Source organism: Anomaloglossus baeobatrachus, chromosome 3 (genome assembly GCF_048569485.1).
Source record: "Anomaloglossus baeobatrachus isolate aAnoBae1 chromosome 3, aAnoBae1.hap1, whole genome shotgun sequence".
NCBI classification, from domain to species: Eukaryota; Metazoa; Chordata; class Amphibia; order Anura; family Aromobatidae; genus Anomaloglossus; species Anomaloglossus baeobatrachus.
The window spans coordinates 456,366,072-456,391,918 of NC_134355.1; the positions used below are offsets into that span (position 1 = coordinate 456,366,072).

At 46.1% G+C, this 25,847-nt stretch overlaps 1 protein-coding gene across 1 annotated transcript in view; it reads left to right on the plus strand.

The window, feature by feature from the left end:
- Window positions 1-18,980: 18,980 nt before the first annotated feature.
- The window catches only part of PLAAT1 (phospholipase A and acyltransferase 1), a 62,193-nt gene continuing 55,326 nt past the window's right edge, over window positions 18,981-25,847 (plus strand). Inside the window, exon 1 of the mRNA XM_075340492.1 lies at window positions 18,981-19,352. The gene's annotated coding sequence lies outside the window, so the exon portion shown is untranslated. The remainder of the gene's footprint in view (window positions 19,353-25,847) is intronic.

A 25,847-nucleotide genomic window follows, 5' to 3' on the forward strand; every position in this document is an offset into this window, starting at 1 on the left:
CGATCATGTGGTTTATCTGGTGGACTGCATATGCGGGAAGCAGTATGTGGGTAGGACCAGTGAGGAGCTTCATAATAGATTGAACTCCCATCGTTATAACATCAAAACTGGCTTCCTACAACATGGGCTGTCCAAACATTGTATGTTAGCACATAATAAAAATCCAGATTTTAAAATTACGCCCATAAAGCAAGTTCCCCCCAATACCAACAATAGGGCAGAAACCCTCAGTAGAAAGGAAACCTATTGGATCCATAGACTGAACACCCTAAAACCTTTTGGCCTTAATGAGATTACTGATTTATTTTATTAATTTCCGAAAATGTGGTTTTTATGGTATTTTCAAGAATCCTAATAATTGCTCCTCAGGTTTTTATTAATAATTACTCCTCAGGTTTTTTAGTATATTATCTTGACTTTTAGAACCTTAATTATATTATTATTATGTTATATTTATTCACTGTTTTTATTTTTTTCCGCAAATTCAGATTTAAATGTTGCTATAAATGCCTTTTTTGATAATCCTATTTTTCGTGCATACCGGTAGCATACCGGAAAAATGTATTCTGTTTTAATCTTTATGCATACCATATTTATTTTCTGGTGTTGCATCCTTGGTTCTATCCAATTGTATTATTGTGGTTTTATGGTTATGTTTTATTGCTTATATCACTATGTGTTCCAAGCAATATACTGGTCTTCAGTTTTAAACCACCCCCCTTTCCCCTGTTTCAGTGCAAAGATCAGCCTACTGTCTGCTTATCTTATCTTTTTTCGGCACACCAGCCTTCAGGAAAGATTTTGTTCCAGCATCATGTTAGAGCATAAATCTAAATGAACCAATTTTTGTCCTTCAAAGCACGGTCAGGCATGTTCCCGCTTCACTTTTCCCGGAATGACTTATTCGTGGTTGTTTATTATGTTGTACACCTTTTTCCACGGCATGATTGCATACAAACCCCCCCCTTTTTTTGTGTTAAAGTTGGTTGCTGACAGCTTAACGCACGCCCGCGCATTACAGTAGGTTCCCACGCTTTTGAACCCTCTTGACCCCATGTGAGGAGCTTGCTACCTTCCATATGAAGCGCACCTGCACTTTGCACTTTTTTCCCACGGCTTTGAACTTACTTCACCTCTCTCAGTAAGGGAATCTGTCTCTATCCTCACGCATGCGCACAGCACTTTCCCCCTGTTTCTCTTTGTTTGAGCTTAAAGATCCGTTTCTAATAGTGTTTTTAGTGCTATACTCCCACCACTTTTCTTGTTCAAATGCACTTTTCACATATGCATCCAATTTGAATTGTTTAACCACTAAAGTCTAACAATCAATAATTAATAGTAATGATAATATATATTTTCTTCTGCTTGAAAAAATATAATATATGCTCTGTTTTTCTATATCATTACACGCTGTGAATCTTCTGGTGTTTGTCAGTTACACTAGGGTGCTAATGATCCTATTGCAGCTGACCATGAGGCACTATTAAATCCTTCTGATAGTGTAATGGTTGTGAGATAGCCTGTCAACCTCACGGCCCCCCAACTTCGGGTTTGTGGCAAACATATGTATCAGAAGTATATATCTTTATATACTGATTTTTCTTTTTCTTTTTGTATCCCAAATTGATTTTTCTAATTTTATGTTTTCACTTATGATGAACGTTTTTTTTCAAACCAATTGTATAAATATGTACTATATGTAATATTGTCAAATGGGTACTATGACGCGGCTTTATTCCACGTGGCTATGAGTCACTGCTCTGTAGCACATGTTGAGCTGATGTCGTTGTGACGGGGTGTATAGCAGAGCAAGGAGAGACAACAGGCCGAGGATGATCCAACAGGTTTACTAACAGGAATACAGGAGCAGCACACGACAAGTCCAAATAAAACAGATTCGGGGGCACCTCCCGATAATCTAAAGTGCCAGATCACGACGTAATAGTCCTTTTCAGAGTCCCAGAAATCCCACACAATCCACTGGACGGCGAAATCTGTCAGCAGAATCAGATCTTGCTCCCTTCCTCTTCAAAGCTCAGCTCCCAACTGCACTTAGAAACAGGAGTGTATTGTCTGAGCTCGTGGGCCCGCCCCTCAAGGGTAGGGGTCTATGCAATGGTTGGGCCCACTAGAAGATTCTAGAAGATTGGCTCCGAGATGTCTACAGGTTTGTGTAGTTGGCGTTATCCACTGCTTACGAAACAATGGGAAGTTCCCCTGGCTGTGTGGACAAGAGATAATTGCATTATGGGCCCAGAGACACAGGAGATGGGGGGAAGGTATGGTTACTTACATCCCAAGACATTTCAAAGTGTTCAGTAAGTACAACCAAAGGAAAGTTACATCACATCCTGACATATTATTACAGCAAATACAGTGAGAAGGTAAAATACATCACATGGCATCTTATACAAAAAATATGGGATGGAGAAAAGCACATATATCATGACAGTCATAGCCAGGGATTTCCTCTCTCTCTCTCTCTCTCTCTTTTTGTCTGTACACCTCTTTATAAAAGGCTCTTCCTTTGTTTCTGTAAAGTTCCCATCCCTGAAGAAGGAGACAGTTGGGGTCTCCGAAACGCGTAGGAATGAAATAAAAGAAATTGTTTGTTCAACATTGATGTTCGTGGTCTTCAAGCGTGGCGAAAAAAACCTGTTTTTCCTCCAGTTCCCTTTTAATGAAGCAGATAGGGAGATTATTCCCTCCCTCTCCTACGCAGCTGTGATCTGATCTCATGACACTCAGCTAGCGCTCGCAGAAGAGCCTGAGCCGAGGGTCATTAGCAAATCGCATCTGATGCTCTTGCATCAGAAGCGATATTTAAGTATGACTCTGCCCTAATATTCTATTCTGCAGCCAAAATACAGGTCGTAGGCTTCCCTTATCATGGTAGACCAGTTTCGCACCTGTGATGCAAAAGTGAATTATCTGCATATGTAGCAAAACTTATTCAGTTTGTTAATGTAAGAACGAGGCATATGTAATAAACCATATAGAAACATGTGAATATACTAAGAAACTAAGCTAGTAAATCCTAAAACTGTATACCTTACACCGAGAGAATTAATAAAAGTTGGTAATGCAACTGTAATTAGGATTATGTCATTGAAGCTGAGTTGGCATTTTTTGATTGGTCAACCTAAGATGATAGAATGCTTAAGGCTCAATAGACTAAATGCATGATGTAATAGACTAGCTCCTAATAATATAATAACATGTCAATTAGAGTAAAATGGTGCTCAAACCCAATTAATTAAAACTGAATTTTATTTAGAATATATAATAACAATATTAAAATTATTAAAAAAAGCAATAAGTCCATATATCAGGATGGTTTCACCACAGAACAATTATGATGACATTTCCCTTATGAAGAGGTGAAACGCGTGTTGGGACTTGGAAGGTTTCACATTGCAGCTTTGATGGTGTTACAGAGAGACTGGCAGATTAGGATAAAGGTGGTGAATATCCCAATCACCAGTCGGGGTCCACCGTGCTCCAAGATGGGCTGATGACCAATGATGGGGTGCCAGGTCACAGAAGTGGGCCTCCGCGAGCCAGACCGGAGTGGCCACATCATCAGAACACCTGACACTATCCAGCCTATCAGGGCCTGCCACCTCAAGGACATGCCCAGTGAAGTCCTTACCGGACTTAGTGTCTGATGTACTAAGTGCCTGAGCATGCTCAGTAGCCTGAATGACCGACTTAGTCTCAGAAATAAGACTAACAGGCTGAGCATGCTCAGTAGGCACAACACAGGACACCGCATGGAGTCCAAGCACCTGAGCAAAAAGACTTTTCGCATTAAGTTTGTGAGCATGCTCAGTAGCCTGGACTGAGGGCTTAGCAACAGGAATGGAACTTACGGTCTGAGCATGCTCACTAGCCAAAACCCTGGAAACAGGCTCTGGCTGGGGCAAATCGACACGCGCATGCGCCCTAGTCGCTTCTCCACACTTACACTGTGTGCAGAATTATTAGGCAAATTAGTATTTTGATCTAATGATAATTTGTATACATGTTGTCTTACTCCAAGCTGTATAGGCTTGAGAGCCAACTACCAATTAAGTAATCAGGTGATGTTCATCTCTGTAATGAGGAGGGGTGTGGTGTAATGACATCAATACCCTATATAAGGGGTGCATACTTATTAGGCAACTTCCTTTCCTTTGGTAAAATGGGTCAGACGAGAGATTTGACGGGCTCTGAAAAGTCCAAAATTGTGAAATGTCTTGCAGAGGGATGAAGCAGTCTTGAAATTGCCAAACTTTTGAAGCATGATCACCGAACAATCAAGCGTTTCATGGCAAATAGCCAACAGGGTCGCAAGAAGCGTGTTGGGCAAAAAAGGCGCAAAATAACTGCCCATGAATTGAGGAAAATCTAGCGTGAAGCTGACAAAATGCCTTTTGCCACCAGTTTGGCCATATTTCAGAGCTGCAACGTTAATGGAGTATCAAAAAGCACAAGATGTCCCATACTCAGGGACATGGCCAAGGTAAAGAAGCCTGAAAAACGACCACCTTTGAACAAGAAACATAAGATAAAATGTCAAGACTGGGCCAAGAAATATCTTAAGACTGATTTTTCAAAGGTTTTATGGACTGATGAAATGAGAGTGACTCTTGATAGGCCAGATGGATGGGTTAGAGGCTGGATCAGTAAAGGGCATAGAGCTCCACTCCGACTCAGACGCCATCAAGGTAGAAGTGGGGTACTGGTATGGGTTGGTATCATCAAAAATGAACTTGTGGAAACTTTTCGTGTTGAGGATGGAGTGAAGCTCAACTCCCAGACCTACTGCCAGTTTCTGGAAGACAACTTCTTCAAGCAGTGGTACAGGAAGAAGTCGATATCATTCAAGAAAAACATGATTTTCATGCAGGACAATGCTCCATCACATGCATCCAACTACTCCACAGTGTGGCTGGCCAGTAAAGGTCTAAAAGATGAAAAAATAATGACATGGCCCCCTTGTTCACCTGATCCTGATCTGAACCCCATAGAGAACCTGTGGTCCCTCATAAAATGTGAGATCTACAGGGAAGGAAAACAGTACACTTCTCGGAACAGTGTCTGGGAGGCTGTGGTGGCTGCTGCACGCAATGTTGATTGTAAACAGATCAAGCAACTGACAGAATCTATGGATGGTAGGCTGTTGAGTGTCATCATAAAGAAAGGTGGCTATATTGGTCACTAATTTTTGGGGGTTTTGTTTTTGCATATCAGAAATATTTATTTTTAAATTTTGTGCAGTTATATTGGTTTACCTGGTGAAAATAAACAAGTGAGATGGGAATATATTTGGTTTTTATTAAGTTGCCTAATAATTCTGCACAGTAATAGTTACCTGCTGTAACGTCCGGGTGGTGGAACCACTGGACCGTACACCGGTTTCTCTTGAGGAGGCATCCAGGCAGGTCACCCCGCCAGAGGGTCTGGGTGCATGGCAGCCGTAGCACTAATGGAAGCCGGACAGTTCGTAGGGGAGCAGGAAATGTGGACGGCGTTCTGGACGGTGGTCCGGGTGACGAGGCTCAGAGTCCGAGGCCAGGTGGTAAGGTCAGGTGGGATCCGGAACTTGCAGAGCAATGGAACGGGTCACCAAACGGAGCCAGGGACTGGAGACTGGCGGAGCTGCAGAGATGGTGGAACATCCGCCGAAGTCACCGTCAGGTTACGGGAATGAGCGTGGTTCGGAGCGGCTGGCGTGGCAGGACAGGCTCTACGAGACAGGACAGGGTTAATGCAGGCAAAAGCACAAGGCAAAGCAATAGGGGACCTGAACACTAGCTTGCTAAACACGTAGAACAGGCCCCGCCCACCTGGAATAAGAATCCTCTTATACCCTGTACCTGCAAGCCAATATCCTGTTTCTGGGTGCTGGCCCTTTAAGAAAGGGTGAATGACCGCGCGCGCCCTAACGCGCATGCGCGAGGCCTGAGTGCCGGATACCAGGGAAGGAAGCGGCGCTGAGGAAGCAGGAGTGCCGGGCAGGGTGTCCAGTGAAGCCGAGGGACGCCTGGAGCGGGACCGCCTGGAGGATCCTGGTGAGGAAGAGGGAGCAGGAGAACCGGGAGCGGGAGTGGTGAGCGGAGCGTGCCGTCGGGAACCGGGGAGAGCAGCACTGGGACCGGGGAGCAGTGCACGGGGACCGGGGAGCAGTGCACGGGGACCGAGGAGCGCAGCACGGGGACCGGGGAGCGTGACAGTACCCCCTCCCCCACGCCCCCCTCCCCGCAACCGGGACAGGAAGGCACGAATCAGAGGAGTGCCAACATTCTCCCGGGGCTCCCAGGACCTATCCTCGGGACCATACCCCGCCCAGTCCACCAGGAAATACTGTCGACCTCGTACGGTCTTCATGGCCACGATATCCCTTACCGCATAGATGTCATCGTCAGCGATGGGAGGAGGAGCAGTACCGGTATCAGCGGAGAAGGGACCAAGGACAACAGGCTTGAGCAGGGAGACGTGGAAGGAGTTGGGTATCCGCATCGTGGCCGGGAGCTGCAGCTTGTAGGAGACTGCATTGATCTTGCTGATGACTTTAAACGGCCCGATGTAACGAGGACCCAACTTGTACGATGGCAACTTCAATCGGACATACTTGGATGCAAGCCAGACCAGATCACCAGGGGAGAAACACGGGGGATCCAGGCGCCTCTTGTCCGCATGTCTCTTCATCCGCAAAGAAGCATGCTCAAGGGAAGTCTTGACAGAGCTCCATATGGCTGAGAAGTCCTGGACCAGAGCATCTGCTGCGGGGACATCAGAAGCCGAGGATACTGGCAATGGAACAGAAGGTTGAAGTCCGTAAACGACTCGGAATGGAGAGCTGGAGGTGGACTCGCTGATGTGATGGTTGTGGGAGAACTCAGCCCAAGGAAGAAGCGTGGACCAGTCATCGTGATGGGCATTAACGTAGTGGCGCAGGAAGGAGGTCAGGATTTGATTGACCCGCTCCACTTGCCCATTCGACTGAGGATGGTAGGCCGATGAAAAGTCCAGAGATACTCCCAGATGTTTGCAGAGGGCCCTCCAGAAGCGCGAGGTAAACTGAGTTCCTCTGTCGGACACAATGTGTGTGGGAAAGCCATGCAATCGGAATATATGTTGGATGAAGGAGTCAGCTAGCTCCTGGGCAGAAGGCAGCCCGGCCATGGGAATGAAGTGAGCCATTTTTGAGAAACGGTCCACCACAACCCATATGACAGTGTGTCCGGAGGATAAGGGTAAGTCCGTAATGAAGTCCATTGCGATATGTTGCCACGGAACAGAAGGAATGGGCAGAGGCAGGAGACGTCCATATGGTAGGTGCTTTGGTGTCTTGTTCCGGGCACAGGACGGACAGGCTGAAACGAAGGATGTGACGTCTGTACGGAGGGACGGCCACCAGTAGTGACGGACAATCGTACTCCAAGTCTTCTTCTGACCAGCATGGCCGGCGATCTTCGAGGCATGGCCCCAGTGCAGGACTCTCTGTCTGTCAGTATCTGAGACAGGTTTTCCCAGGGGGTATCTGAGTTAAAGCGACAGGATTCACCGGAATGATTTTGCTGGGGTTGATGATGGGCTGGAACATCTCCTCCTCCAACTCCACGGGCACGAAGGACCTGGACAAAGCGTCTGCCCGCACGTTCTTGTCCGCAGGCCAAAAATGGAGTTGGAAATCAAATCGAGCAAAAAACAAGGACCAGCGGGCTTGTCGCGGGTTCAGTCTTTGGGCTGACCGCAGGTACTCCAGATTCTTGTGGTCCGTGTATATGATTACAGGGTATACTGCTCCCTCCAAGAGGTAGCGCCATTCCTCCAAGGCAAGCTTCACGGCCAGTAGCTCCCGATCCCCGATGGTGTAGTTGCGTTCGGGTGCCGAGAAGCTCTTGGAGAAGAATCCACAAGTGACCATCTTGCCGGAGGGGGAGTTCTGCATCAACACAGCCCCGGCTCCTGAGGAAGAGGCATCCACCTCCAAGGTGAACTGTCGGTTCAATTCAGGGCGATGGAGAACCGGGGAAGAAGCAAACGCCTGTTTCAAGGAGCAGAACGCGGCATCGGCCGCCGGGGACCAGTCCTTAGGATTAGCTCCTTTCTTAGTCAAGGCAGAGAGAGGTGCAGTCAAGGCAGAGAAATGCGGGATGAATTGCCGATAATAGTTCGCAAAGCCGACAAAGCGTTGGATAGCCTTCAGTCCGGAGGGAGGAGGCCAGTTGATGATGGCAGACACTTTCTCAGGATCCATCTGCAGGCCAGTGTCCGAGATAACATAACCCAGGAAGGGAAGGGACGACTTCTCAAAAATGCATTTCTCGTACTTTGCGTATAGACGGTTTTCTCTAAGCCTCTGGAGAACTAGCTGCACGTTTTCTCTGTGGGTCTGTAGATCCGGAGAGAAGACCAGGATGTCATCAAGATATACCACGACACAGACATAGAGGAGGTCCCTGAACACGTCGTTCACCAGTTCTTGGAAGACTGCCGGAGCATTACACAGACCAAAGGGCATGACACAATACTCGTAGTGCCCATCCCGAGTGTTGAATGCGGTTTTCCATTCGTCTCCAGAGCGAATGCGAACTAGGTTATAAGCCCCGCGGAGGTCCAACTTGGTGAATACACGGGCTCCTCGGAGCCGATCGAATAGTTCGGGGATAAGCGGCAGAGGGTATTTGTTCTTTACGGTGATCTGGTTTAAACCCCGGTAGTCGATGCAAGGGCGCAGATCACTTTCCTTCTTCTTGACGAAGAAAAACCCCGCTCCGGCAGGGGATGAGGACCTCTGAATGAACCCCTTTGCCAGGCTCTCGGTGATATAGGCAGACATGGCCCGTGTTTCAGCAGGGGACAAGGGGTATATTCTTCCTCTAGGAGGCGTGGTTCCTGGCAGTAAATCGATGGCGCAGTCGTAGGGACGATGAGGCGGTAGCACCTCTGACTCCTTTTTATCGAAAACGTCCGAGAAGGACCAGTAGGCAGAAGGCAGTCCTGGTAGAGACTCTGGAACCGGAGAGCGTCGAACGGGCTGGATGGTTTTCAGACATCTCTCGTGGCACGAGGAGCCCCATCGGGTGATTTCACCTGTACTCCAGCTGACCGACGGTTCGTGTGTCCGTAACCATGGGAGTCCCAGCAGGATCTGATGAGACATACGCGGGAGGACGTAGAAGGTGATCTTCTCGGTGTGCAAAGCACCAATCCGTACTTCCACAGGCTTGGTGATCAGTGAGACGGTGTCAGAGAGGGGTCTCCCATCTACAGAGGCGATCACCAGTGGTTTCTCTAGTGGGAGGACCGGCACCTGGTACTTATCCACCGTGGCCTGCTGGATGAAGTTGCCTGCTGCTCCGGAATCAAGATACGCCTCTGCCGTGAACCGGGTCTCTTCTGTAGTGACTTGAATAGTCCAGGTAACGGAGTCTGAGAGTGTCCCAGCACCTAGGGTAGCCTCTCCTACCAAGCCTAGGCTTTGGAGTTTCCCGGCTTCTCGGGACAAGAGCGTAGCAGGTGGGAACCATCACCGCAGTAGAAGCAGAGACCCTTTGCTAGTCGTTCTGCTCTACGTTGCTCAGACTGCCTCAGGCGGTCAATCTCCATGGGTTCGTAGGTAGACGCGTCAGGAGACGCCGACTGAGGAGCGGTGGACTTCTGTGGTGGGGAGGAGTGCCGTATTGGACGCCTCTCGCGGGACACCTCTTTGGATCGTTCCTGAAAGCGAAGATCCACACGAGTCGCCAGAGCAATCAGGGCATCCAGGGTAGAAGGCACGTCACGACCAGCCAGCTCATCCTTAATGCGAGCCGAGAGTCTTTCCCAGAAGGCGGCAGTTAGGGCCTCGTTGTTCCACCCGAGTTCCGAGGCCAAGGTGCGGAAACGAATAGCATATTGGCCCACCGTCAGAGTCCCTTGACGTAGCCGGAGGAGGGATGAAGCAGAGGCGGCGGTGCGTCCGGGCTCGTCAAAGGTGTTACGGAAAGCCTGCAAGAAGTCCTGGATATCAGTGGTCACCGGATCCTCCTTCTCCCACAAGGGGTTCATCCAGGCCAGTGCCTCTCCCTCTAGATGGGACATCATGAACGCGACCTTGGCTTGGTCGGAGGCGAAAAGGTGCGGCAGCAGCTTGAAATGGAGAGAGCATTGGTTTATAAATCCCCTGCAGGTCTTGGGATCTCCAGCGTACCGGGGTGGTGAGGCCAAACGAAGCTTGGAAGCATCCGAGGAGGCTGCCACGGGGGCTGCGGACGTGGATTGTGCAGTGGAACCCCGAGATGTCACAGGCGTGGCCGCTGCTTGTAGCGCGTTCAGACGGGCATCCACAGAAGTCATGAAGTTCAGCATGCGGGTCTGGGTCTCGCGCTGTCGTGTGAGTTCCTGCTGCAGGGCCGTTAGTGCTTCGGCGGGATCCATGGCCTGTTCTAGCTGTAACGTCCGGGTGGTGGAACCTCTGGACCGTACACCGGTTTCTCTTGAGGAGGCAGCCAGGCAGGTCACCCCGCCAGAGGGTCTGGGTGCACGGCAGCCGTAGCACTAATGGAAGCCGGACAGTTCGTAGGGGAGCAGGAAAGGTGGACGGCGTTCTGGACGGTGGTCCGGGTGACGAGGCTCAGAGTCCGAGGCCAGGTGGTAAGGTCAGGCGGGATCCGGAACTTGCAGAGCAATGGAACGGGTCACCAAACGGAGCCAGGGACTGGAGACTGGCGGAGCTGCAGAGATGGTGGAACATCCGCCGAAGTCACCGTCAGGTTACGGGAATGAGCGTGGTTCGGTGCGGTTGGCGTGGCAGGACAGGCTCTACGAGACAGGACAGGGTTAATGCAGGCAAAAGCACAAGGCAAAGCAATAGGGGACCTGAACACTAGCTTGCTGAACACGTAGAACAGGCCCAGCCCACCTGGAATAAGAATCCTCTTATACCCTGTACCTGCAAGCCAATATCCTGTTTCTGGGTGCTGGCCCTTTAAGAAAGGGTGAATGACCGCGCGCGCGCCCTAACGCGCATGCGCGAGGCCTGAGTGCCGGATACCAGGGAAGGAAGCGGCGCTGAGGAAGCAGGAGTGCCGGGCAGGGTGTCCAGTGAAGCCGAGGGACGCCTGGAGCGGGACCGCCTGGAGGATCCTGGTGAGGAAGAGGGAGCAGGAGAACCGGGAGCGGGAGTGGTGAGCGGAGCGCGCCGTCGGGAACCGGGGAGAGCAGCACTGGGACCGGGGAGCAGTGCACGGGGACCGGGGAGCGTGACACCTGCATAAACTGATATCCTCCTACGATAGCCAAATCTAAAAAAAAAAACACTCCACCTTCCAATAATATTGAATATTGATATTTATGAGTCTTTTGGGTTGATTGAGAACATAGTTATTGATCAATAATAAAAAAAATCCTCTAAAATACAATTTGCCAAATAATTCTGCACACGGTGTAGACGTGGAGGAAGAAGCAGCCAACTGGACGATCCGAGGCACAGCCTAAAATGGCGGCCATCACTTAGGCATAACAGGGACCTCAGCAGGCTTGTTTGCGGCTACGGCGCCGCCGATTTGTAACAGATGGGTCAGTATTATCATTAATGGTTGCCATTTAGCACTGTGGGGTTATATTGAAGGATATTGATACTGTTTATGCATCCTTACCTGGTTGAGGGCAGCCTAATGTATTAGGACTTATATAATTTATTAGCACTGGCATTCATTTTTAATTACCCTCTATGCATTGTGAGGATTGTGTATTAAATCCATAATAGACAGTCACTTTGTTGGTGCATTTATCCTTCATCCCTCATGTTACTTTTGTTAATTTTGCCATCATTTTATATATGAATGTTATTACATCATAATTATGCAATGGTGAAACCATCCTGATATATGGACTTGCTTTTAATATTGTTATTATATATTTAATATAAAAAAGCTGAGTGTATGTATATATGTATGTATGTATGTATGTATGTATCTGTGTATGTCTGCTAAAGGGATTTTGCGCAGACACTCCATTTGACTCAGGGAACGTCATAGACTATGTTTTGGGGGGAAATTTTAACCCCGTGCTTTACAGTTATTCGCCAAAAAACCTGCCTCCATTGAAGTCAATGGAACTGGGAGCCACAGTGCAGCCAGAACTTCAGAAGAATGCACAGAAACGCCCTTAAATGTAATGTTGGCATGTCACAATGCAGCCAGGGAAAGAGACAGACAGACACAGAGACAGACACAGAGACAGGGAAAGAGACAGGGAAAGAGACAGGGAAATAGACAGACAAACAGAGAAAGAGACAGACAGGGAAAGAGACAGACAGGGAAAGAGACAGACATGGAATGAGACAGACAAAGAGACAGAAAGAGACAGACAGGGAAACATACAGACAGACAGAGACAGGTAGAGGCAGACAGACAAAGACACAGACAGACACAGATAGACACAGACAAAGAGACAGACAGGGAAAGAGACAGACAGACACAGAGAGAGAGAGGGAGACAGACAGACAGTGAAAAACATAGAGAGACAGATAGACAGATAAAAAAAAGAGATACAGAGAGACAGACAGGGAAAGTGACAGACAGAGAGAGATAGACTTACAGAGAGAGAGAGAAGGAAAGGGAGAAAAACAGAGACTAGGAGAGAAGCAGACAGACAGTTACTATCCCGCGTAACGCCGTTTACTACAACTAGTCTAATATATAAAGCTGAGTCTATGTGTGTATATGTGTGTGTGCGTGTGTTTGTGTGTGTGTGTGTATGTATGTCTGCTAAAAGAATCCGCACCGTTGCATTTACAATCACGAAATTTTGCACAGACACCCCATGCGACTCAGGGAACGTCATAGACTATGGTTTGATGGGAAAATTTACAGTTACTCTCCAAAAAACCTTCCTCCATTAAAGTCAAAGGAGCTGCGAGCTACAGGTTATTAATAGCAGCTGTGAGTTGCTGCTATAGGAACAAAATAAATTGTTAATATAAGAAGCTTATGTGTGAGGTAATAAGATGTCGGTGGGAAGACGGATAGAGAGAGACAGAAAGAGACAGACATCCATAGACACAGACAGAGTAAGAGGCAGACAGGGAAAGAGACAGAGAGAGAGACAGACAGTCAAAGAGATAGACACAGAGAGACAGGGAAAGAGACAGGGAAAGAGACAGACAGAGACAGACAGACAGTGATAAAGACAGAGAGAGAAAGACAGAGTCAAAGAGACAGAGGCAGACAGAGGCAGACAGAGACAGACAAAGACAGACAGACAGGGAAAAAGGTCTTCCTTGCAAATCACAGACACACTGGTAGGGCTACTGTGTCTATGGGTGAGGAGATTTTATTTCTATTTGGAGGGCAATTAATAGGTTCACTTTGCTTTATTATGGCCGGGATAAGGAGCAATATAACAGCTAAAAATGTGAAATAACTTTCCCTATTTCCATTACCCTCTATTCAGTGATAAACTTTTGCACTCCCCAGATACGGTACCTCCCTATATTTTACACCTTGTGTCTGCCTCTTGTGGGATTGGATTGGGATTTTGCTTCCCCCTCTCCCCCCACAAAAATTATTTTTATAAACATCTAGTAGTACCTTGTTTTTAATATGTGTGCTTTTTCTATAATGACTATTTATGATATAACTATTGATTAATAAATAAAATATATACTGTTATCTCTGGCAATTGAATCTCCGTTGTTTTCTTTTTGGTTTCATATATTGATTATGGAATGAAAAATGAAGGAAAGCGATCCAGCTGAGTGACCAGGTGATTTATTCAGTGCAATACAGACATGGCATGGTTGTGGTTAACGCGTTTCTGGCTTAACGCCCTTAATTATAACCATTCACAATCATTTTGGTTATGATTAAGGGCGTTAAGCCAGAAACGCATTAACCACGACCATGCCATGTCTGTATTGCACTGAATAAATCACTGGTCACTCAGCTGGATCGCTTTCCTTCATTACTCAATGCTGCGGCCGGGGCAGGGCCGGATCCGAGTCTGAGGTGCGGTGAGGTCAGACGTGGGTGAGCTGGATTCCTTTACTTGATTATGGAGTGGTGTTATGATTAACTAGAAGGTGGCCCGATTCGAACGCATTGGGTATTCTAGAATTTATTGTGTAGTTAATGTATGATTTTTGTTTTATATATATATATATATATATATATATATATATATATATAAAAGTGTTTGTGTAGGGCGCTGTAAATGTTCTGAGTTTTGTCTAGGTGTGGGGGTGTGTGAGAGCGGTGTTGTTTGTGTGTTGCGCTGTGTGTTGCGTTGTTTGTGGAGCGCTGTGTGTCTGCAGCATTGTGTGTGTGTGGTGCTGTGTGTGATGTGCAGTTTGTGTGGGTGGGTGTCTGTGTATTTTGGGGGTAGGTATGTTTTGTACAGTGAGAGAGGAGTATAATAGGAGGAGTAGTCCTGAGGAGAGAGGAGTATAATAGGAGGAGTAGTCCTGGGGGGAGAGGAGTATAATAGGAGGAGTAGTCCTAGGGGGAGAGGAGTATAATAGGAGGAGTAGTCCTGGGGGGAGAGGAGTATAATAGGAGGAGTAGTCCTGGGGGGTGAGGAGTATAATAGGAGGAGTAGTCCTGGGGAGAGAGGAGGATAATAGGAGGAGTAGTCCTGGGAGGAGAGGAGTTTAATAGGAGGAGTAGTCCTGGAGGTGAGGAGTATAATAGGAGGAGTAGTCCTGGGGGGAGAGGAGGATAATAGGAGGAGTAGTCCTGGAGGTGAGGAGTATAATAGGAGGAGTAGTCCTGGGGGGAGAGGAGTGTAATAGAAGAAGTAGTCCTGGTGGGAGAGGAGTATAATAGGAGGAGTAGTCCTGGGGGGATGGGAGTATAATACAAGGAGTAGTCCTGGGGGAGAGGAGGATAATAGGAGGAGGAGTCCTGGGGAGAGAGGAGGATAGTAAGAGGAGTAGTCCTGGGGGGAGAGGAGTATAATAAAAGGAGTTTTTAATTGCAATGAGATGACACACAGTTAGGGTCATAGAGCTAGGGACCCCAATATAGAGATATACCTTGACGAGGTTTTGGGGCTCAGTTACATTGATCAATGCGATTGCTAAATATCTCCTTTTTCCTAATATTCATGGCAGGTATGCATTTTATTATTCACACTTTCAAGTTAGCAAGTGGCATTTTTCATTGTATGCTTCAATGTTTTTCGGTATGCTTATAGCATTATACTATTATCTAACTTTGATGTGCAGCCTTATCCTTATGTACTACAGTTAGGTCCAGAAATATTTGGACAGTGACACAATTTTCGCGAGTTGGGCTCTGCATGCCACCACATTGGATTTGAAATGAAACCTCTACAACAGAATTCAAGTGCAGATTGTAACGTTTAATTTGAAGGTTTGAACAAAAATATCTGATAGAAATTGTAGGAATTGTACACATTTCTTAACAAACACTCCACATTTTAGGAGGTCAAAAGTAATTGGACAAATAAACCAAACCCAAAAAAAAATTTTTAGCTTCAATATTTTGTTGCGAATCCTTTGGAGGCAATCACTGCCTTAAGTCTGGAACCCATGGACATCACCAAACGCTGAGTTTCATCCTTCTTAATGCTTTGCCAGGCCTTTACAGCCGCAGCCTTCAGGTCTTGCTTGTTTGTGGGTCTTTCCGTCTTAAGTCTGGATTTGAGCAAGTGAAATGCATGCTCAATTGGGTTAAGATCTGGTGATTGACTTGGCCATTGCAGAGTGTTCCACTTTTTTGCACTCATGAACTCCTGGGTAGCTTTGGCTGTATGCTTGGGGTCATTGTCCATCTGTACTATGAAGCGCCGTCCGATCAACTTTGCGGCATTTGGCTGAATCTGGGCTGAAAGTATATCCCGGTACACTTCAGAATTCATCCGGCTACTCTTGTCTGCTGTTATGTCATCAATAAACACAAGTGACCCAGTGCCATTGAAAGCCATGCATGCCCATGCCATCACGTTGCCTCCACCATGTTTTACAGAGGATGTGGTGTGCCTTGGATCATGTGCCGTTCCCTTTCTTCTCCAAACTTTTTTCTTCCCATCATTCCGGTACAGGTTGATCTTGGTCTCATCTGTCCATAGAATACTTTTCCAGAACTGAGCTGGCTTCATGAGGTGTTTTTCAGCAAATTTAACTCTGGCCTGTCTATTTTTGGAATTGATGAATGGTTTGCATCTAGATGTGAACCCTTTGTATTTACTTTCATGGAGTCTTCTCTTTACTGTTGACTTAGAGACAGATACACCTACTTCACTGAGAGTGTTCTGGACTTCAGTTGATGTTGTGAACGGGTTCTTCTTCACCAAAGAAAGTATGCGGCGATCATCCACCACTGTTGTCATCCGTGGATGCCCAGGCCTTTTTGAGTTCCCAAGCTCACCAGTCAATTCCTTTTTTCTCAGAATGTACCCGACTGTTGATTTTGCTACTCCAAGCATGTCTGCTATCTCTCTGATGGATTTTTTCTTTTTTTTCAGCCTCAGGATGTTCTGCTTCACCTCAATTGAGAGTTCCTTAGACCGCATGTTGTCTGGTCACAGCAACAGCTTCCAAATGCAAAACCACACACCTGTAATCAACCCCAGACCTTTTAACTACTTCATTGATTACAGGTTAACAAGGGAGACACCTTCAGAGTTAATTGCAGCCCTTAGAGTCCCTTGTCCAATTACTTTTGGTCCCTTGAAAAAGAGGAGGCTATGCATTACAGAGCTATGATTCCTAAACCCTTTCTCCGATTTGGATGTGAAAACTCTCATATTGCAGCTGGGAGTGTGCACTTTCAGCCCATATTATATATATAATTGTATTTCTGAACATGTTTTTGTAAACAGCTAAAATAACAAAACTTGTGTCACTGTCCAAATATTTCTGGACCTAACTGTATGTATTTTTTTGGCTTGCACTTATAATATATATTAGTGCTCACTTCAGCTATCCTATTTAGTATTATGAAGTTTTTTTCTGAATGTGAACACAGCTCCGCCCCTTTCGGCCATGTCTTTTCCATCTCCTATAAAAGAAAGTCCTTGGTTACCCCTCTCCACACATAGCAGTTTTTAATTGCAATGAGATGACACACAGTTAGGGTCATAGAGCTAGGGACCCCAATATAGAGATATACCTATACAGACCCGGAAAGAGACAGACGTGAAAAGAAACAGACGGCGAAAGAGACAGACCTGGAATAAGACAGACCTAGAACTAGACAGCTGGGGAAAAGAGACAGACCTGGAAAAGAGACAGACTGGGAAAGAGATGGATGGGAAAGGAAACAGGCAGGTAAAGAGACTGACAGACAGACACAGAGAGAGACAGACAGACACAGATATAGGGAAAGACAGACAAAGATAGAGAGACAGACAGAGAGATTGATATAGAGACAGACAGAGAGATAAACACGGACAGGCAGACAGACATGGATAGAGACAGACACACAGACAGACATAGACAGACAGGGAAAGAGACAGATAGAGACAGACACACAGAGACAGACAGGTATAGAGACAGACAGAGAGACAGACAGAGACAAACACAAAGAGACAGACACACAGAGACTGACATACAGAGACAGACACACAGAGACAGACAGACAAAGACAGAGACAGACAGAGAGATAGAGACAAACAGACAGAGACTGGGAGAGAGACAGAGAGACAGTTAATATCCCGAGCAACACCCGGGTACTACAGCTAGTTCTAAATAAAATTCAGTTTTAATTAATTGGGTTTGAGCACCATTTAATCTCTAATTGAGATGTTGTTATATTGTAAATTGTGAGTTACCCTGTACTAAATAGTTAGATCTAGCATAGTCACTAGTATATAGATAGCTGCTAACAATGCAATAGTGATGATGAAATAATAAAGACAATTTTTTATGTCTGCATAAAAAGTGTCATAAGTAATTACAAACTTATCTGAATCTTAAATATTAAAGCCAACCTGCAAATTTAAGCATCATATTCCTCTTCAGTACCACAAAATTAGTTTAGTTCAACTGTTTTTGTCTTTCAACCAATTTGGCTGTAGAACAGTGTAATCAAAACTCCAGAATGGCATTTTTTCGGCTGCCGCAAGAACCCCCCAAAAATGTAATATCTGGATATGAAAACATTGTATCTACCAAAAAATTATATCAATAAAAACATCAGCTCGGGGCATAAGAAACAAGCCCTCACACACTTCCATATTCTGAAAAATGTAAAACATTTCAGCCCTCGGAAAATGGTGTCATTAGCAACATTCTTTTTTTTTTTTTTTTTAAACAAGTTTCTGCATTTTCTTTCACCACGTAAATAAAACAAAAACTATGCAAGTTTGGTATCTCCATAATCATATTAACCAAGTTAATTATATTTCCAGATCATTTTTATCGTAAGATAAATGCTCTAAATAAAAAAACAAACCAAAAACAATTGCAGAATTTAGCTCTTCTTTTACTATTTTGTCACATTTGCATTTTTTTCCTGTTTTCTAGTATATTGCATGATAAAATTGATGGTGTCTTTCAAAACTACAACTCGTGCCACAAAAAATTAAGTCCTCAAATGGCTATATTGATGAAAAAATGAAAATGTTTTGGTTCTTGGACTAAAGAGAGGAAAAAATGAAAATGAAAACAAAAACACGTCCTTAAGGGGTTGACGTTTTAGGCAAAATACCATCTCAAGGTTGATGGATGTTTTACTATGATAAGGATTAGAATCATAAATATTTATGTTCATTAATTAATGATTGTTTCCTTTGATCAATAGTGCATCAATTATTCAGGAAAAATAAGGCGTGTGCCCCCTTTACATGTTTCGATTAGCTATTCAGCTCCTGTCATGGAGATGTGTGATGTCATTGTTTTTACTAGAGGGAAAGTTCAATGCTTTTTGTGTATTGAAATGTTTGGACACATTATGAACGCCATGACTAGGAGGCATTCATCAGCTCAATGCGTGTAAGCATTCTCTATATGTCTTTGTGCTGGGCTACAAAAAGGATACTGAAGCTCTTCTCCTCAGTAGCTGTATTATGTTTGCAGCCATTGACAGCGGTCCGTGCACTCAGAGAGAAGCCCTGCTATATGCATTACATGCCAAACAATCAACAGGGGGGTGAGCTGACTTTCTGTTTTTATATGTGCCCCACCTCATATGACTGGGGGCCGCGCTATATCCAGAAGCAGCTCTTTTGCCTGGATGTATAAGCATCCCTGCCTTCTGATTGGCTGTTGGGCAGCAATTAATTTGCACAACAATTCCTGCTGCTGCGCATGACAAGGAGGTGGTGTAGCCATAAGGTGGGAGCAAGCACCTGTCTCTCAGGAGAGCGCAGCTCCTGTACATGGACCACAGGGATGACATGCTCGCCACACACCGGTAAGTAACATTACGTCTCCTGCCTAGAATGTTTGATGATGATGATGATGATGATAATGATGTAGAAAAGAATGACTGTGAGCTGCTGAGGAGCAACAAATGCAAAAGAGGCTACGGAACCTATATGACAGTTTCTAGTTCCTCCGGGCTAGCAGAAGTATAGCTTAGAAAGGGACAACTGGGACATATGCCATAGGTGCTGCTGAGTGCCAAGGTGAGTGCAATAAGAACTCTCTTGGCTTAGGTTGGATACCTTAGATACAGGGATATGGAAGTAAATAGGGATGATCGAGTACCTCAAATATTCGGCTTTGCGAATATTTCCCGAATAGGTCGCCGCTATTCGACTATTCGCAAATTTTTGATGCACAATGTAAGTCTATGAGAAATCCGAATAACAACTATTCGGAACTATTTGGGCTTCCCATAAACTTACATTATGCATCGAATATTCAAATAGCGGCGACCTATTTGGAAAATATCCGCAAAGCCGAATATTTGAGGTATTCAATCATCCCTAGAAGTAAACTGAACCTTCAAAGGGGGTGAAATAAATTAAACCTGAAACTTATTAGTTTTTGATAACAATATATCTAGTTGTTCTTTTTTTCAGCTATTTCTTCAGTTACATTTGTTTCTGTGAAACCTGGAATAAGGATTGGCCTTAGTTTTCCTTCAGTCCTGAATGGTATATTTGCCATATTATCATACAAATTCTAGAACAGAATGACGTATCTCTACATAAGGATGCAGCTTTGCCGTTCAGAACCCCGGGAATGTTGAGTGACATCACTGTGGGTACTGTGGTGACAATCATATGGGTTTTCACCCAGCCTTTCCAAAGACAGATGTAAAATAAATAGAGATGAGCAGACCCAAACTGTAATGTTTGGCTTCATACCAAATACGGACTTTAAAAAACTCAGTGTCTGAGTTCAGAGTTCCGGGGTGCTCTTCCTGTGCTAACCACTTGATCGAGCATCGGTATGCTCGAGTTCACTCGGTGCTCAGCACAGTGCGAGTCACTTGCAGTCTCCAAACTGCCCAATCAGTGACTTCCAATGGGATTTGGGCTCCCGGATCAAATTCAGGTCAAGTCTAAGGTGGGCTTTACATGTTGCGACATCGCTAGCAGTTGCTAGCGATGTCCAGTGCGATAGCACCCGCCCCCGTCGCATATGCGATATGTGATGATTGCTGCAGTAGCAAACATTATCGCTACAGCAGCTTCACATGCACATACCTGGTCGGCCACGTCGCTGTGACCGCAGAACAATCCCTCCTTCAAGGGGGAAGTGCGTTCTGCGTCACAGCGACGTCACCACGACATCACTAATCGGACAGCCAATAGAAGCGGCGGGGCGGAGATGAGCGGGACATAACATCGTGCCCACCTTCTCCGTTCCGCATTGCCGGCGGGATGCAGGTAAGGAGATGTTTGTCGCTCCTGCGGGTTTACACACAGCGATGTGTGGAGCTGCAGGAACGACAAACAACATTGTACCTGCGGTCGAACCGACATTATGGAAATGAACGACGTTACACAGATCAGCGATATTGTACGCTTCTGTGCTCGTTCATTGCCGCTACCGGCGCCGGATGTGCGTCACTAACGACGTGACCCCAATGATATATCGGTAGCGATGTCACAACGTGTAAAGTCCCCCCTCAGTCCCAACTTGAACTTTATCTAAAGTTCGGCTGAACCCACAAACCCAAACTTCTACCAGTCCGCTCATCTCTAAAAATAAATTAAGCACTCATCACTTTATTGTTATTTAACTTTCGAAATGATAAATGATCTGACGTCATGTGTGAAAGGCCCTATGTCTGTATATCTGAGTGATAGTCATGATGGAATAATGGTGACAGGAGGACAATAAGATCAGGGTCAGATGACCGTATAACAAGGACGACGATCACATCAAAATGCCTGGACTGGCTGGCACCTCTCCTGACCCGAGTGTGGACTCCTTTCTTTGATTGACAGCTCTTATTTCATAGGGCCAGAGAAGGTCAGAGATAAATGCAAAACAATCAGGTTGGAAGGTGCACTTAAATGTTTGGCCCCATCATGATGCACCGAGCATCTGTACTTGGTTTGAACATTCATTCTGTGCAGACATAGACCCTTTAAACTGGGCATTTAAAGGGGTTCTCAGCTCAAATATGAAATGAACCAGAGGAAAGAGCCTGGATGGTAAAACAATGAAATAAGGAATACTCAGCCCAAAACTCCACTCTCCACCCCAGCACTTCCACTCCAGTGCTCTTTGCTGGACCAGAGGTGATGACCTGAAGGATCATCAGTGACCTGACTGCTGCAGCTGCTGATTGGATAGGGCTTAATGAGATAATAATATATTCAGAGGTATGTAGGTATAAGGAACGGACAAGACAGACGCTAATACTGTGTGTATTACATTGTAAATCCAATTTAAAAAAAAAATAAATCCTATTTTTAAAGGTGATTATACAGAAGGGGTTGTTCCCTACATGAGAATACACCTCATATAGTGCGTATTATCTAGTACAAATGTAGAATTTCTGTTATGTTCGCCTTCAGTACTCACTATTCACTATGCTCTAACTGTTAACCCTGTTTCCATGGGAATGATTTGCTTCAATTGTTTAGGTCTGTGTTAATGCACAGAGAATGTTCAAGTTGACAGGTACATGGATCTGTTATTCTGTGACTTTATCATGGAAAAGCCACAGCTGGCCTATAAGATTCCAGAACCTGCTATATGTTGTCCTCATTTACTTTTTCTTTCGTGTTCATTCTCTAGAAAATGCTATATAAATTTAGGGATTATCTAGAACCTGACAGGGAAAGCTCACGTCGTGGTGTAATTGGCTGCTTTTGGGTCCCAATGACAAATCTTTAACAAGGTCTCCAATAGGGATGAGCTGACCAGGACTGTACAAGTCTAGATCCGTGCGGTTTCAAAGGTGCCCGGGTGCCAGACCTGGGATTCCAGCTTTTTTATCTGGATCCGGCACTCGAGAAATTATAAAAAAAAAAGAAAGAAAAATAAAGAGAATAAGAATGAAGCGCTTCATATTTACCATGGCTCCGTTACTACTGTAAACTGCTCTCCTTCACTTCCTGTGCTGTTCATCATTGCTCATCGCATATGCACTGCTTTCCCTGCTTTCCTCGCTCACCAGCTGTCCTGGCATCTGTGATTGGTTGCAGTAAGATGCGCCACCAGCCTGTGCGACAGCATCTGTCTGCAACCAGTCATCGCTCATCGTGGCTCCGGTTTCTGATCCCCATAGACTTATATGGGTAACCAGTAGAGATTAGATGAAATCCAGTTCTGATCCGGAATCCGGTACCCATATAAGTTTATGGGGATCAGAAACTAAAGATTATAAATGTTGATAGAAAAGATAGGGAGATAGGAGCGCATATGGTATACTCACCGAGGATTCGTCATGGTGGCAATCTGTTTTCCAGGTTGCATATTCACTTCTGAAGCAGCTACATAACTTTCATTGAATATGTACTTCTTTCCCCAACCACCAGCGCCTGTAATTGGTTGCAGTCAGCAGCGCCTCCACACGGAATGTCAGCGTGTCTGCGTGTCAGCTGACTGCTTCCATTTACTGGCGCTATTCTAGTCTATATCGTAGGCCAGGATCAAACTGGCGTATGGCATCTGCTGCGAGAGCATCGGATGCGATATGCTAATGACACTCAGCTCAGGCTCTGCAGCAAGTGTGGTATGAGTATCATTTGACTGTGAATCAATTCTGCGATCGGAGCACAGCTGTGGAGCAGAGGGAGGGATTAATCCCCCATCTCCTCCATTGTCAGCCTGTGTGCATATCGTACTGCACTGATGTCATCCGAGTGCAGTCCGATGTTTCTCTTTCATCCATAAACTTGTATGGGTGCGAGTGATAGGAAACTTGCAGACAATTGGAGCTTGCTGCAATTTTTTTTCTCAATCTGAAAATGGGAGATGCAGCATTGTCATACATGGAGCCGTCAGTGTGACTCTACCTGCACAGTAAAAATTAATAAAAAAACGAAATTGGCGCAGGGTCCCCCCATGTTATTATACCCAGCAACAGATAAAGCCCACGGCTACAGGCTGCAGCCCTAGCATTGTGCTTATCTTGGCTGTGTATCAAAATGAGAGGAACCGCATGTGGCTTTTTTTTAATTTATATAAATGATTTAAAATACCACCAATACCACCACCATTGGTCTTCCCCAATGTTGCTACCCAGCCAAGAAAAAGCCCAACAGCTAGGGGCTGGTATTCTCAGACTGGGAAGAGCCATGGTTGTTGGCTGCCCACCGAGCATAAAAATAGCAACCTGCAGCTGCCCAGGATTGTCACATCCATTAGATGTGACAAGCCTGGCCCTTTACCTGGCTCTTCCTGCTGTCCTGTTGCAGTGGTAATTCGGATAATAAGGGGTTAATAACATCCCACAGCTGGTACCAAGCCCTAGATTAGTGATGGCAGATGTCTGAGACCCCCCCATCACTAATCTGTAAGTGAAATACAAAAAACCCCCTCTTTCACCACTTTATTAACCCCCTAAACTCCTCTGCATGTCCGACGTAATCCACATGAGGTCCCACGGCGATTCCAGTTCTGTTACATTTCAGTCACAGCAAGCGGTCATAGAGCATAACTGCCCTCTGTAAGTGCAGACAGAGAATGAATGAGCCACGATGAGCGATTACTGGTTAGGCTAAGTTCACATTTCCGTTGATTTGTATCAGTCACATGCGTCGCTTGACGCATGTGACTGATGCGCTGTTCAACGCTGTACAACGGATGACAAAGAACAGAATTCTTTGTCGGATTCCGTTGTGTGCGGGGGGCGGAGTTCTGGGGCGGAGCTGAGCGGGGGGCGGGGCCAGGCGCTGAGGATGTAAGTGGAAGTGCTGCGGTCTGCATGGCTGGGGACAGGTGAGTGTATGTGTGAGTGAGTGAGTGTGTGTATGTGCATGTATGTATGTATGTATGTATGTATGTATGTATGTATGTATGTATGTGTGTGCACATGCAAAGTGCGGGAGGGGGCGGAGCCGAGCGGGGGGCGGGGCCAGGCGCTGAGGATGTCAGTAGAAGTGCTGCGGTCTGCATGGCTGGGGACAGGTGAGTGTATGTGTGAGTGAGTGTGTGTATGTGCATGTATGTATGTATGTATGTGTGTGTGTGCACATGCAAAGTGCGGGAGGGGGCGGAGCCGAGCAGGGGGCGGGGCCAGACGAGGGTGTCAGTGCATGGCTGGGGACAGGTGTGTGTGTGTGTGTGTGTACATACATGTGCGGAGTGCGGGAGGGGGCGGGGCCGAGCGGGGAAGTGTCGGCCTCCCTGCACACGTAACCAGCCTAAATATCGGGTAACAGCAAAGCACCCGATATTTACCTTGGTTACCCGATATTTACCTTGGTTACGGGCCTACACCGCTTAGCGCTGGCTCCTTGCACCGTAACCAGGGTAAATATCGGGTAACCAACCAAAGCTGGTGACGTGTGCAGGGAGCCAGAGAGCATGCACAGCGAAATCCGACGGATCTCGCTGCTCAAAAAACGTTACATGCTGCGTTCCTCCCGCCCGGCGGTCAGTCGTTCCACGACTGATCAGTCGGGCGGAGGGTGCAACGCAGCATCATCAGTCACAATCCGCTGCTCATACAAGTCTATGGGAGCAGCGGAATCCGCTAAACGGATTCCGCTGTTTACAAGAGCAGCGGATTGTGACTGATAGATTTTAGCGGAAATGTGAACTTAGCCTTACAGGCAGACACTGTTACACAGGCTGGGGTCACGTCTGAAAGCAACCAATAACAGATTCCAGGATGGCCCGTGGGTGTAGAAAGCAGAGAGAGCAGTGCATATGCAATGAACAATGATAAACAGCATAGGAAGCGAAGGAAAGACTGCAGAAGCCACGACGGAGCCTTGGTAAGTATGAAGCGCTTGCTTCATTCTTATTTTCTTTATTTTTCCATCTTTATTTTTTAATTTCTCGAGTGACGGATCCAGATCAAACAGCCGTAATTCCAGGCCCATGCCCGGCACCTGGGTACCTTTGAAACTGTGCAGATCCAGAACTTTTACAGCTCATTACTAACAACAGGGACCCACTAGTCCCGTTTTTTTGCAAGTCCGCTCATCTGTAGTCTCCAACTATCAAAGGTCTTTAAAGGGAACCTGTCAGGCGATTCATGCTGCCCAAACCATTGCCAGCATGAACCACATCCTGGCTTCAGGATCGTAGAATGCTATATTATTTTCTGAAATGCTTTGGTGTTTCAGAGAAAGTATACTTTGAAGATCATCAGACAGCTGTTCCTAGCACCTCTGCAGGGGATTTGTTGCGGGCGGGGGCCCGTCCTCCGTCCCGGGGGCTGCTTGGGGGATCACGCTCGGGTCCAGTACCTTCTCCTTGGTGGCTCGAGTGGGGCCGGACCTGGGGCACGAGCTGCGCTCCTCGCCCACGAGTGAAAATGGGGATTGGA